The sequence below is a fragment of the Leiobunum rupestre genome, chromosome 5 (genome assembly GCF_980474605.1).
Source record: "Leiobunum rupestre chromosome 5, qqLeiRupe1.1.hap1, whole genome shotgun sequence".
Classification (NCBI taxonomy): domain Eukaryota; kingdom Metazoa; phylum Arthropoda; class Arachnida; order Opiliones; family Sclerosomatidae; genus Leiobunum; species Leiobunum rupestre.
In genome coordinates this window covers 73,901,409-73,911,231 of record NC_143388.1, presented here as the reverse complement: position 1 = coordinate 73,911,231, position 9,823 = coordinate 73,901,409, and positions in this window count along the sequence as shown.

Sequence of the window (9,823 nt, the reverse complement as noted above, 5' to 3'; positions counted from 1 at the left end):
TCAAAAGTAGATTCATCTTGGACTCCCATTGAAAAGATTTCGAGATCGTTCACTCGTAAACATGGTCAAAAACATGTCTCTGTATCGAGAAGACAATTTCCATTAAAAATATCAGAAGCCATAACTGTTCATAAGATTCAAGGTGACACTTATTCCGCGGAGCTAGAACTGCCAACGGCCTCTATATTTTTGGTGATTTTAAGGCTACAGTTCCGCCAAAACATGATGACATTGTCGAGGTAGAAATGGTTAGATTAAGAGGGGAATCTACTTTAGAACTGCTATTTCTTAGACAACGTCCACTAATCTGCTTTCAGAATGTACAATCTTTGAATGCCCATTTAATAGATGTTCAATCTGACCCTTTTTTAATGAGCTTGGCTATACTTTGTTTCGCCGAGACTTGGACTAAATCTAGTGACGAGCCAAAATTGGTTGGGTTTTGACAATTAAGTTCAATTTGTTTACCCAATACATCTCCTAGAATCGCTTATGGGTCGACAATTTTTGGAACCGATGAAGTGATTAATTGTAACTCCCACGAATTGGTTAGATATGGTCTGCATCCTTATGGAAGAGCGCGATTTGAAAGAATATGGCTTGAATGTACCTTTGGAAGTGCGACATTAAATTTAATTTCTATTTACAAGTCACCCGTGGCTAGCCTGACTGTTGTTTTTACAGATTTTAACCCGCTTTTCGATGAGAAATATGACAATTCATTGCCAACGGTTGTGGTCGGCGATTTCAATCTAGATTTCCTTAAAAGCAAAACGGCTTTAACTAAATTATTTTCCTCGTATGGCATGGAACTTATGCCAAATTTAAAAGGGAGGTTTTCGAGCGACCATGGTACACAAATAGACTTGGCATTTGGGAATGCAGCATTTCGTGCCAAATATACTGCTGACTGCAGAGAGTCGTACTTTTCGTATCATAAGTCAATTTGCATATTTCGTAATATGTGAGCTCTGGCGAAATATCATAGGCATGATCTGGTATGAAGAGATTCTGAATAAGCCTTTTCAGTTTAAATAGAGACAGATAGAGTGGCCAAATCAATAAGCTTATAAACTACTGCATTTTCGTCTGCTAAGCAGAAACTTAGTATTTGATAATGGAAAATCTTCTGCTTATCAGATCAATTCCAGCGGTTTATTAGTTTCTCGCGTTTACCGCTAAGTGGCGCTATGAAAACTGAAAAGGCTAACTGGAGGGGCTACTCGACCTTGTTTCCTTTTAAGCCTGGAGAGTCACCACACTTTCAGGGGTGTATGGCTTTGGCCGTTATTAAGCCTGGAGAGTTACCCCACTTTCAGTGGTGTATGGCTTTGGCCATTATTAAGCCTGGAGAGTCACTCCACTATCAGTGGCGTATGGCTTTGGCCATTATTAAGCCTGGAGAGTCACCCCACTATCAGTGGCGTATGGCTTTGGACATTATTAAGCCTGGAGAGTTACCCCACTTTCAGTGGTGTATGGCTTTGGCCATTATTAAGCCTGGAGAGTCACCCCACTATCAGTGGCGTATGGCTTTGGACATTATTAAGCCTGGAGAGTAACCCCACTATCAGTGGCGTATGGCTTTGGACATTATTAAGCCTGGAGAGTAACCCCACTATCAGTGGCGTATGACTTTGGTTATTATAAAGCCTGGAAAATCTACTTGCATTTGACATAACTGTTTTGTTTTACACATAAAAACCCTTTTAGGCGTCTAAAAAGGGTTTTACACATCAAAAACGGAGAAGATTATATATAAACTATTAATTTAAAGAGAAAAATATTTAAGAAAATTCTTCGTTTGATGGCGCCACTATGAAATTCTAGTGTCACTTTTGGTTGCCTTAGCCACTAATTATACTAGTGCTAAAAATAATTAAACCCCCTAATAGAGCTTACTATCAATCTAAGTATAATCTTAAATCTCTTTTCTATTCAGTGATTAAAGACGGATGCACACATAGACTTCACGTTCAAAATTTCCGCGAGCAAATTGCGTCACTTCACGTGATGTTAATGATAATAATAATAATAATAATGATAATAATAATCAGCTAGGCTAATACCCAAGGCACCACCTTAGGCCTAAGTCATCATGCGACTTTTGAAGCCCTTAATTCAGGTGGCCGGGTTACAATGCGTAGGAGGTTGGTGGCAAGCCCTGCATGCCACGAGAACGAGCCAACAGCTCCCTACACTAACTATTACCGTTAACCTAGACAAGTTTTTATGGAAGGGGAAACCGAAGAACTCGGGGAAAAACCCCTTAAACCAGTGGGGAGAGAACTTGCAAACTCAACGCAGAAGGAGTTGATAATGTGCCCAACATCACGCGTAGCGACGCGATTTGGTCGCGAACCACATAAGGTTTGCGAACGATTTCGCCCGCTACTTTTCGCCCACGTGACCATGCGCCATTATTATTATTATTATTATTATTATTTTTATTATTATTTATTTATGTAAAGCAAGATATTTTTACAAGTACAAAATTTATCTTCAAATAATTGCTTTCAACCCACTGTATATGCGTAAACGCGTGTGGACAGCGGGGGTTGGTATCAAATGCAACAATATATCAACCGTTCTGAGTACAAAATTAGTAACACTTATTACAATATTTAAGGTGAAATTACAATTAGTTTTCTAAACAATTACTAATTTCCCGATCATGGTCAATAATCCATAGATTTAATTTTTTTTAAATCGGAAAAAATTAACTTCTATTTTTAATCTTAAAGGTAAGTAATTAAAACATTTTTATCCCAAGTATTTAGCCTGTTTTTGAGTTTTAGTTTTTAAAATTTTAGGGAGTGTAAAATTCATAGTATATGGAAGCCTTGTGCTCCTACAACTTTTAATTAAACATTGATCATTATTTTTCAATTTGAAAACATTTGTTTTGATGTTTTTAACGAATAATTGTTTCACAGTCATAACCTTAAAGTTAGAATATGCAATATTGTTATGAAACCGGTATGGAACAATTATACACGTTTTTACGAGTTTATTTTGGGCTTTAACAAGTGGACTAAGGACATTTTTTGTGGCAGAGCCCCAAGCTATAGTACCATAATTTATCATAGATTGTACAAGAGCATGGTAAACCATTCGCAAAAATCGCAGGTCAAGTATGTTACGCAGTAATCTGAAGTTATACAAAAGGTATCTGAGGCTTTTACATAGATTATTGATATGACTAGTCCACCTTAAATCAAAATCAATAATACTTCCAAGGTACTTAATACTTTTGACATTTTCAATTTTTGGACAATTTGAACATAAGTTATTATTACTGATACAAATATCGTTACAATGTAATATCAGATCATCAATTAATTCGTTAGGCTTACGATATCCAAAAGTGATAAACTTAGTTTTTTCCGCGTTTAAACTTAGTAAGTTAGCATTTAAGAGGTTATATGTGCGAGCTAAACCATTTTCAGATTTATCCAAAACATCACTCCAAGTGTTGGCAGCAAAAACAAGGGCTGTGTCGTCAGCGAAGGCGGTTAAATAATATGATACATTTGCATTACATAAATCATTAACATAAATGAGGAACAATATGGGAACCAGCACTGTACCTTGGGGTACACCACAGGTAACTGGTAAAGGCTTACTAAAAACTTCGTTTATTTTAACTCTTGATTTTCTATTTTGAACATAACTTTCGAACCATTTTAAAGGCAAACCCCTAATTCCACAATTATCAAGTTTTTGTATCAATATATGGTGGCTGATCGTATCAAATGCCTTTGCCAAGTCCAAGAAAACAGCAATAACCTTTTGATTTTTATCAAGAGCTTGATGGACATAATTAGTGAAGTTATATAGGGCATCGTTAGTACTCTTATTCGACTGAAAGCCATATTGATAATTTGACAACATACTAGTTTCCTCTAGAAAATTAACAAGCCTTTTTTTCATTGCTTTCTCAAAAAGTTTTGATATATGAGTTAACAGAGAAATTGGTCTGTAATTAGATAATTTATTTTTTTCACCCGTTTTAAATATGGGAACAATAAGTGCATTTTTTAAGACATCAGGAAAAATACCAAGCTCGAAGCTTAAATTAATGATATGAACCAGAGGATGAACAATAGTAGTTATGTACCGTATTCCTAGCCAAGCGGGGGCGTGGCTACCGCGTCCATAGCTGCGTGACGGGGGGGAATGAAGCAGGGAATCGCGATTCCACCCCCCTCGGGCGCGTGTCACGCGCGCGTGACCTGAATAATTAATGAGATTAACAGGTGTTAATTAATGACCTATCAATCAACCTGTTCAATGTCAAAAGGGTGAATATTAATGAGCGTGGTATTGTTTAACTAGGTAGATTACCGTTAGGGGTCATTGACCTGTTATATGGATAGTATAGTAACATGTGTTTAGGATCACAAGTAGTTATACTTGTTTATTATATGTTTGAATATTAATTTTGGCGGGAAAATGTAAGCGTCGCGTGTATAAAAATTAACAAGTGGCTAAGCTCTTTAGGTTAATTAATGTACACTTATGTTTGACATGATTTTGGCTGGGAAACGGGTATAGTTTGTACTCTATAGGTCTATTACATGTTTGTACCTTTATAATTAACCGTTAGGGGTAATTGACCTGGTAGCTATATGGTTAACAAATCATTTTTGGCGCGAATTTAACATGTGTTTCGGTTAGAAAAGCGCGGGAAATTGTAAGCCTCGATTAACAAGTGGTTGAACTCTTTAGGTTTATTAATGTCTGACATGAATATAAATTTTTGTTCTCAACTTCAGAAATATAAAGAGAAACCATAGACCATTTTTAGGTCTAGTCACCACAAACTCTACATTCGGTTATGAATGCCTATTGAACTTAATATAATATTCCAAAGCGCCGCATGGTTAAACTCCTTGAAAAGGTGTATTAATGTACAATTATTGAACATTTTCGGTTTGACCATCACCGAACCATATATCTCTAAATATAAGACTCCTTCAGATGTCCAGAGTCCAGGATCAGCAGTGTCCAAATATTTAGTTGTTGAAACTCTTTTGACTCCCATAGAACTCGTATTGAATTCATTATACCAGATGGTCATTATTCCTATTATACAAAGCATAACAATAAAGTTTACGATAAATAACTTAACATTTTTATATTGACATTTCGAATTTACCGCGCCTCTACGAAAATCCCTACTTTCCAAGCGCACTAGCGTCATCTATTGTACTAAATCACTACCATAAAAATATATTTTCGGGCTGTTTAAAATATATAAAATAAATATCAGTCTAATTTGTTTAATATATACTAATATTAAAAACACTGTATAATTAATATAATATAACATTTATCCTAACCGATAATTTTAAGCAACTCGCGTCCCGAAAAATTACCAAAATCTCTCATTTCGAAGCGCACTAGCGCCATCTATGTATTACGTTACAAGACTACCATAAAAATTTGGCGGGTAAATCAGTATATTTGTTTATAACAGTTAGGTAACGTCTTGGGGGTTAATCAACAAGTGGTCTTAAGTAGTAAATATTAAAGAGTTTTATAAGCTGTGTTTTAACGTTAGGAAGCGCGGTAAAAAAGACTTAACAGAACGGGGTAAAGTTTGGAGGCTGGTCTCTCTTTTAACGGTTGTTATATGAACTCTTAGTAATTTTGGTTGGAAATTCACGTGTTTTGGCAGCCATCTTTAATGATTCATATTTAAACGGGTTCTGTAGGGCGTATTGAAAAGGGTGTCCATGTCTGTTATTTTTAGGAAATTTGCCATATATTCTTTAGATCAAGTTTGTGTTTAACAAGTTGTTGCTAACAATTTTTTATATATATTAACCTAAAACGTCGAGTTTAAAGTCGCTAGACCTAAGGTAGTGCCTTGGGTGTAAGCTGATAAATATTACGACAATGCATCATGTATTAATTTTATATTACCGTTAATGAGGACGCGCGAGAAACATTATGCATTACGTGGTAAAGTTTTATTGTTAATAATCGTAAATAATAAGCCTAAAATTTATAAATTGGAAACTGTGTATTCAAGGTTATTTTTGGGGTGAAGAAATTAGGGAGTTTAGTTTTTTATTGGATATTTCAAGTTTTTAACATAGTAAATCCGTTAAAGACTTCTTAACAGTAAAGATAGCATATCCTGTCGTCCGTTAGGAAGCGTGTTTGGGGTCATCTCACGTAAACATGTGTTGAAAAGGGTGAATTACATATCAAGCGTGGTCAAAAGACATTTCAATAACTCGCGTTTCGGCGTGTGTAACAAGTTATCCCTATATAGTTCGATCAAAAAGCCGCGTCACGTGATCATCTGATTTATGGTTAATGAAAGGGGTCTTCCACAAATTAAATTATTATAATCATGCAATGCATTTTTAGGTATAAACGTCGCTATCTATGGATATTTTCATTCGGATACATGATTACCTGATATGAAAACTGTACAAGTTTCAATATTTGGTTAAGTTGACCCAAACAGGGGAAACCATTTTCGTGTAAAGTTAATCTAACAATGCCTCACGTACATAAATCGTTTACGTATACATTGTTTTATATTACCGTACCATCGGTCTGGTCTAATAAGAAATCGAACATGTTTTGTTCGCTAAAGATCGGGAGAATGAGATTAAGAAACTATCATTTTTAATATTACCACTTCTATAATGAACTAAGGTAGTGCTTTGGGGTCCAGTTGCGTTGGGGACGTGTTCGATATTTTTAAATGTAGAAAAATAATTACTTCTGAGGGTGGCGCGGTAATAATTATCAATTACTTGTAAAAGTATATTTACATCGTCTTTGTAGACTTCTTAACAGTACATAACGGGGTAAATTGTCAAACGGGGCCATCTTTGTTAGATCACGTACAATGTTGTTTTGACGCTTATAAACAAGTTGTTCCCAACGGTTTTTTATATATTAACACGTACCTAAAAAGTCGCAAGTTGTCCCTATATTAAGAATAAGCTTGGAATTATTAACAACGTTTGCAGCTCTGGCCTTATAAATGTTTCACAGTCTTTACGCACATCGTATACATTTTCCTCAAAATATCAGTTTTACGCATAAAATTTAATATTACCGCTTATAAATCCTAGTAAATATAATGCATTTATACATTGACACTATACGCAATATTTACATAACAAGGTCGGTTCGCGCTCATGAAATTTAAATAATAGTAAACTTTGTAGGGTAAATCACTTGACTTTGTAATGGATATTTCAATAACCGTTCATCATTTTAATAGAACAATGACGGTTTGAATTAATACTGTGGTATCTTAGGTATAATTAACAACGTTTGCAGCTCTGAATTTTCGTCGCTAAAGGATATGTCCATAAAGATTGATTATAAAAAGTTAAACACGCTGGTATCTACGAATATTTTCATTCGGATACATGATTACCTGATATGAAAACTGTACAAGTTTCAATATTTGGTTAAGTTGTCCCAAACAGGGGAAAACATTTTCGTGTAAAGTTAATCTAACAATGCCTCACGTACATAAATCGTTTACGTATACATTGTTTTATATTACCGTACCATCGGTCTGGTCTAATAAGAAATCGAACATGTTTTGTTCGCCAAAGATCGGGATAATGAGATTAAGAAACTACCATTTTAATATTACCACTTCTATAATAAACTAAGGTAGTGCTTTGGGGTCCAGTTGCGTTGGGGACGTGTTAGATATTTTTAAATGTAGAAAAATAATTACTTCTGAGGGTGGCGCGGTAATAATTATCAATTACTTGTAAAAGTATATTTACATCGTCTTTGTAGACTTCTTAACAGTACATAACGGGGTAAATTGTCAAGCGCGGCCATCTTTGTTAGATCACGTACAATGTTGTTTTGACGCTTATAAACAAGTTGTTCCCAACGGTTTTTTATATATTAACACGTACCTAAAAAGTCGCAAGTTGTCCCTATATTAAGAATAAGCTTGGAATTATTAACAACGTTTGCAGCTCTGGCCTTATAAATGTTTCACGCATAAAATTTAATATTACCGCTTATAAATCCTAGTAAATATAATGCATTTATACATTGACACTATACGAAATATTTACATAACAAGGTCGGTTCGCGCTCATGAAATTTAAATAATAGTAAACTTTGTAGGGTAAATCACTTGACTTTGTAATGGATATTTCAATAACCGTTCATCATTTTAATAGAACAATGACGGTTTGAATTAATACTGTGGTATCTTAGGTATAATTAACAACGTTTGCAGCTCTGAATTTTCGTCGCTAAAGGATATGTCCATAAAGATTGATTATAAAAAGTTAAACACGCTGGTATCTATGGATATTTTCATTCGGATACATGATTACCTGATATGAAAACTGTACAAGTTTCAATATTTGGTTAAGTTGTCCCAAACAGGGGAAAACATTTTCGTGTAAAGTTAATCTAACAATGCCTCACGTACATAAATCGTTTACGTATACATTGTTTTATATTACCGTACCATCGGTCTGGTCTAATAAGAAATCGAACATGTTTTGTTCGCCAAAGATCGGGATAATGAGATTAAGAAACTACCATTTTAATATTACCACTTCTATAATAAACTAAGGTAGTGCTTTGGGGTCCAGTTGCGTTGGGGACGTGTTAGATATTTTTAAATGTAGAAAAATAATTACTTCTGAGGGTGGCGCGGTAATAATTATCAATTACTTGTAAAAGTATATTTACATCGTCTTTGTAGACTTCTTAACAGTACATAACGGGGTAAATTGTCAAGCGCGGCCATCTTTGTTAGATCACGTACAATGTTGTTTTGACGCTTATAAACAAGTTGTTCCCAACGGTTTTTTATATATTAACACGTACCTAAAAAGTCGCAAGTTGTCCCTATATTAAGAATAAGCTTGGAATTATTAACAACGTTTGCAGCTCTGGCCTTATAAATGTTTCACGCATAAAATTTAATATTACCGCTTATAAATCCTAGTAAATATAATGCATTTATACATTGACACTATACGAAATATTTACATAACAAGGTCGGTTCGCGCTCATGAAATTTAAATAATAGTAAACTTTGTAGGGTAAATCACTTGACTTTGTAATGGATATTTCAATAACCGTTCATCATTTTAATAGAACAATGACGGTTTGAATTAATACTGTGGTATCTTAGGTATAATTAACAACGTTTGCAGCTCTGAATTTTCGTCGCTAAAGGATATGTCCATAAAGATTGATTATAAAAAGTTAAACACGCTGGTATCTATGGATATTTTCATTCGGATACATGATTACCTGATATGAAAACTGTACAAGTTTCAATATTTGGTTAAGTTGTCCCAAACAGGGGAAAACATTTTCGTGTAAAGTTAATCTAACAATGCCTCACGTACATAAATCGTTTACGTATACATTGTTTTATATTACCGTACCATCGGTCTGGTCTAATAAGAAATCGAACATGTTTTGTTCGCCAAAGATCGGGATAATGAGATTAAGAAACTACCATTTTAATATTACCACTTCTATAATAAACTAAGGTAGTGCTTTGGGGTCCAGTTGCGTTGGGGACGTGTTAGATATTTTTAAATGTAGAAAAATAATTACTTCTGAGGGTGGCGCGGTAATAATTATCAATTACTTGTAAAAGTATATTTACATCGTCTTTGTAGACTTCTTAACAGTACATAACGGGGTAAATTGTCAAGCGCGGCCATCTTTGTTAGATCACGTACAATGTTGTTTTGACGCTTATAAACAAGTTGTTCCCAACGGTTTTTTATATATTAACACGTACCTAAAAAGTCGCAAGTTGTCCCTATATTAAGAATAAGCT